Source organism: Salminus brasiliensis, chromosome 11, assembly GCF_030463535.1.
Source record: "Salminus brasiliensis chromosome 11, fSalBra1.hap2, whole genome shotgun sequence".
In the NCBI taxonomy this organism is placed as follows: domain Eukaryota; kingdom Metazoa; phylum Chordata; class Actinopteri; order Characiformes; family Bryconidae; genus Salminus; species Salminus brasiliensis.
The window spans coordinates 23,947,663-23,953,662 of NC_132888.1; positions in this window are offsets into that span (position 1 = coordinate 23,947,663).

Consider the following 6,000-nt stretch of genomic DNA (forward strand, 5'->3'; position numbering starts at 1 on the left):
AGGTCATTTAGAGCTTTTCTATTGGTCTGTTGGTCCGGAATTACTGACACAGTGTTTAGAGCAGCTCCATGGTTCAAATCATGGAGGAAAACTAAAAAAAGATTATTTCACGATAACCCACTTAAATTGACTCCAGAACTTACTGAAAGTCCTTCTACTCCTTACACACGGAAATGTAAAAGATCATAAGATCATTTAATTCACAAATCATGACTTTACTTGGCTTTTTTCTGCAGGAACTGAACCATGGAATGCCAGAATCCACCATTAGGCCAACTGGATTTGGTGGACGTGGTGGTCTCGAAATGAGGGGTGTTCAGGTCGATTTCTGGCGTATTGCTATCACAGGAGCTCCACAGACTGAAAACAACCTAGGCAGACGTCAACAGTCAGACGTTCGTTGCTATCTTGGCAGTGAATTGTCAACACAGGCACGTGCAGCCTGACACACGTACACCCCCACTTTACACCATTGAAATAGCAATCGCCAATGTCACGCCCATGATTCATTAAATATGGCTTATATGTATATGGCTTTTGAGAGTTTCAAGCAGCACAAGATGTACTCTTTCCGTCGTTCCGATAGCAAAGACACACCAACACACCCTAAATCAACGGTTAACGGCTCGCCTGAAGAACGCTAAAATAGGGCCCCAGGAGTCAGTAATTCTGCTCTGTGCTTATACTCTAGTCTATAATGAGAATACAATATTACTGACAGTTATGAGAATACAATATTTACATTAGGAAATCAACTTATTTACCATGAGGTTAATCTGCTGCCATGGATAACTGTAGAGAGATTGGGTTTATAAAGGCAACATGAAGACAATGTGATATCTTCTTGTATACTGGGAATTTTTTTTACTGGGTCATTTTTGGTTTCTGGTCGCTCAACAGAAGGAGCATTAGCTAGCTAGTGTTTGGTGAGGCTGTTATTAAACACAGGGTACCTGCTAGAACTATGTGCAAAGTAAATCCTGACTAAAGAACTACTACTCTTTACTGTTTGTACAACACAGCTGTTGCCATTTGTTTACTTGCCAGCTAGCTTGCATTAGGTGAGGCAGACAATTTTGCTAATGCCACTGGCTGCAACACAACCCTATAACACAACAGATCACAATTGGAGTTGTATGCTGACTTCATCAGTCCACAGCACTTGTTTCCAAAGCTTCCTTCTTACTTCTTACGACTTTTCCATGAAGACTATGTTTGTGCAAGCCACACTCTTGCCCTAGGTAAACATCCATGCAGATTCTTGACAGTCATATGGGGGATTTGGCTTGCCTGGCTACCAGGACGCAACCTGTTATGGTCTCAACTTGACCTCCAAAGTTTTTCTGAACCGCCATTTCTTAATAACCCTGGGCTATCTCCTTATAACATTCCCCCTGCCTTGTGGGCATTGATTACTTTTTAAGAGCTTTAGACAGTTGCTTAGGGGAGTTATTGAGGGTTAGCACAATGTTTGAAAAGACAGAGAATTTATAAATCGTATAAATATGATATAGATAACCATTCCGAAATACAATTTGTAACATGAGTGAAAGCGTATTTGGATTTTCTACAAAGAATGTGGTTTATCTTACATACATCAGAGACTGAGACAACCCAACCCTTCCCCCTCCAACAACACTCTTATTATTGATTGTTTCACAAATTGATATTCATTTGAATAATTTAGTACTTGGTAATTTACAGGGAGACATGATCTTCAATGTGTATCTCTTTAGCTGAATAACAATGACTTATGCTCAGGCCTTGAAGATTGTTAGGAGGAAGGTGTTTACATTTTCCACAGGACTGAGATTCTGTTGAAGCCTGTTAGCAAGGCCCTTCAGCTGCGTTGGGAAGAACTGAAAATATGGTTGAAAGAGTATGGGACACCTATGGGACAAAAAGCCAAACGAGTGGTATGCTTGTAACCTCTCAGTATGACCTACGTACTCTTGTACTGCGTGGGGTAACGCTCCATACAGGCCAGAAGACCTTTTGCCATCCACATATTTTTTCTCAGTAAACGTTTGGCGTATGGAGGCTGACTGTTGCCAATGGGAAGAATACGGTGATAAGAACTTGTTGGTGCAAATCTTCACATCATCTGAGCTGAACAACATTATGTTAATTAGACATGCAGTGGTTTTATAGTCATAAGTTTTAGCTTAGTCTTGCTGGGGTACATTCCCCAACACTGTGAATAGTTAAACGTGATTTCCAAGCAGTCTAAAGTTCAAGATCTCTGTGATATTTCAGATTTCTATCTTTTGTAGAAGGAAAAGGGCCAGATGCTAACTTTTTGGGCACCCTGCATGGTCTGTACTTCGTAAAACCCTATAGTAAGTATGTGTTTTTAGCCAGCTAAGAGTCTTGTTTGATAATTGTGCTCATTCTTCTTTGCAAAACGCTTCAAGTTTCATGAGATTCTTACAAACTAAGGAAACAGCCTGAAAATGCTTTGCTATCTTCTTACAGCCTTCTTCTGCTTTGTAGGCATCAATTATTTTAATTCTCAGAGCACAAGGCAGCTGCTTAGTGGAGCCCATAGATGGTGATTGTGGGAACATGGTTCTGGCTCTGCCTCATAGTGACTGTGAACAAGCCATAGCCCTAATTCCAAAAGCAGACCAGGCTGAAACATTACTTATAGAGTCGTTGAGAATGGCTGGGACTAAATTGATGTACATACACATACCTATTCAGCACACAAGTACTGAAAGTGCGGAAACAGCAATGTGTACAATGTGATTTACGGATTTGGGTTCATCTGTCCAATGTTCCAGATGTTCCAATGTTCCAGAAGCTCTGGTCTTGGTCTAGGTGTTCCCTGACAGACTTGATTCTTGCCCTGATGTTTTCTTTGACAACAAGGGCTTCCTTCATACACATCTACCATGGAAATCAGATGTGTGCCTTGTCTCTTTATAATGGTAGAGGCTGTACTGTGGCATCAACTGTGGTAGGAGTAACCTATAGGTGCTGTGATGACTTTTTAGGATTGTTGGAGACTTCGTGATGCTTCTTGTGGTTCTTCTTGGGCTGAACTTACTAGGGCGGTCTGACCTGGCCATGCTGGAACTTGAATGACTTCTTAAATAATTTCTAATGGTTTTAAGATATTTTTCAATTCTTTCCCAGACCCATAAACATCTACAATCTCCTTTCTGAAAGCCACAGAGAGCTCTTTGGATCTGGCCAGGGTGATACCAGCAATCAAGATCAAACCAAACTAAATGTCTGAGGTTAAAATGCTAAGACAGTATAAATGTAATATCATCGCTGTCCAGTGAAAAACATGCATTAAAATGGTAACTTTACAGGAGAAGGAAAAGACCTTCATAGCTTTCAGTGGAAGTTAATGTAAAAGGACTTCCAAGTCATGTTGGAGCATTTCTATTAGTCCATTTATCCCGTATTACATATCACACAGGGTACAGATACTGGCAGCTAATAAAAATGTAAAAGAACTGAAGATAAATTCATTTTTGATTACAATCAATTGACTTCTGGCTTTCTTCTGGCTTTCTTCTTCCCATCCGGTGAAAATAGTTTCTGTGGACCACCTTATTCCCCTCCTCTTTGGCTCCTTGTTGGTAACTTGGACAACCTTTATTTGCCAGCCCGTTAAAAGAAACTATTCTGGCCTCTCTTGTTCTCTGACTTCTCTGGGTTTTTAATGTTATAATCGAGTTTAATACTCCTGGAGAGCACAAACAGCAGCTGTTGAGACAGATTCTTGAGAGAGTCCTGTTCTGGCTCAGTTACCACTATTATATTATCTGTTCATGTTTTCTTCTTTTAGTTTCAGTTTCGTTCAGTATCAAACCAGTCCTTTCTGGTATATCATCCACGGCTTTCCCAAAGCCGGTCTTCACCTCAATCTCTGCTGCTGTAACTGGGCCAAGTACAAACCAGTGCTCAATGCAACAGTCCAGTATAAATAATAGACTATTATGTCCGTTTGGTTCAACTGGTAAAATATAGCCTTGCTTTAAGCCGGTGTTCTTGATATGCACAATATGCTCAATGCTCTGAGACTTACAGACTTATTTCCCACTATTATTTAATGACATGATGGACAAACTAACAGACCTACATCTTTTGTAGAGAGTTGAAGTCTTTAGAATTTAGGAAAGTCTGATTAAAGAGGGGGTCCAGAGCGGTCGATTCAGGAGGCTAGAATGAAGGCGCTCCAGCTTTTCCTTTCTTTCTTTTTTTCTTTCTTTTTTTTGGGGGGGGGTCTTATAAAGGTTTTAACGAGCTTTAAATGACATTATAAATCGAGGGGCTTTACCCTCAGTGTGGCATGTTGCCTCTGCTGATTTTACATCATTTGTTTCCGCCTCCCACAAAATCCCATGGCTTGTGCCCACACCACCACAAAGAGCTCAGAAAAGGGACCAGAACAGTCCTCCTGGACTCCACAGTCAGGTTAGGCTAGCAGTGATATAACAACTGGGCACGGTTCAGCCAGAGCTGTAAAGTAACGTTCAATCACAACGTTAAAATCTCACTCTTAAAATACTGACTAATCAGCACATGGTTCTCTCTGGTTTGTATTGAACTGAACTGAAATGCTCGCGTGAAAGAAATCTTTTGTTATTATTATTATTATTATTATTACTACTACTACTATTATCCTTCAAAGTATGCGTGCAGTCGTATGCGAAGTTTTGGACAGTCCTATCCAATTGCATGATTGTTGTTATAAAAAAAATAAATATATCGCGTTATTATAATATTAAGTCTCTGTCTTCTTAGAATTCACTTTTTAATGCACTTAATATTCATATAAAAATCAAAGAAAGTGTACTTTAAATGTCCCGACTTTTTTTTTTTTTTTTACTTAAAATTGCGGCTATAATTAGTTATAAAATAATGAACCAAAATTAACCACTGAGGTGGACTTACAACCTGAAAAGGCTGAATGTGAGTTTATGTAAAATGTACAACACTGCATTGAAGTACCTCTTAAAAGGTGTTTGAAAGAAAATGCCAAGAACATTTCTCATTTCCATCACCGCGGAAGTTAATAAATGGAATGAATAAAAATGTGGGTTTTAATTCAATTCATTTACGATTTAACTTTAACATATATATATATATATTGTTATTTATTTATTTTATTTTTTTTTGTGTACTGTGATGGTTTGGTCTCTCGCGGCACCGGTTTGGAAATGCAGGTGCTGCAGGTTCCAGTCCAGCCAAAGAGGGGTAATGTCGGCTGCCTGGTAAACCCTGAACTACGCGCCCGGTGAACACATGTAGCTAATTTGTCTTTGGATGAACGCGGGTGGGCTCTTATTGATAAACGGCGCAGAAGTTCGGGACGGAGGCTGAATTGCTGTTTCTCCACAATTAACCAATTGTCGCGCGCTGAAAAGGAGCTGTGTTATTATGTCCCGAATTAGGTCAGTTCCCGTGCCTTTTGGGGAATGTGAAGGATGCCCAATCTCGTTGGGTCGCAAGAATCACCCCATCTCTTGTTCGTACGGAAGCTCCTCCCTGCTGCGTCACTGGAGGAAATCTCGGTTTGAGGAGGTGAGGGGACCGATTTCGTTCCGCACCCGTTTTCCCCATAGAGCCCGCTTTCCTGCGCCCGGATTGGCTGGTGCGCGTCCCGCGTCCTGCGGTGCGCTCGGCTAAATGTGGCCAATCCCAGCGCTGGGGGGGGGGGCGGTCCTTGGCGGAAAACGGGCGGAGACGCAAAACGCTGGGGGTGAACAGAGGTAACTTGCGGTCAAAGCACAATTTCTCAAGTAGTGGGACCTAATCAAACACCACACTATCTGCATGTATTCACCCAGAGCCCGGTCATTTAAAGGGTTTACAAGCGTGCACAGCTTGTAGGGGTCTCAAGAACGCCCCCCTAATTATTCAAAGACTTTGATTCAAAGACTTTGATTTAAAGACAAATGTTATGATTTATGAATAATGAATTATTAGACTGTTGGCTTTGTCGTACACTCCCACACACACACACAAAGATGATGTGCAGAG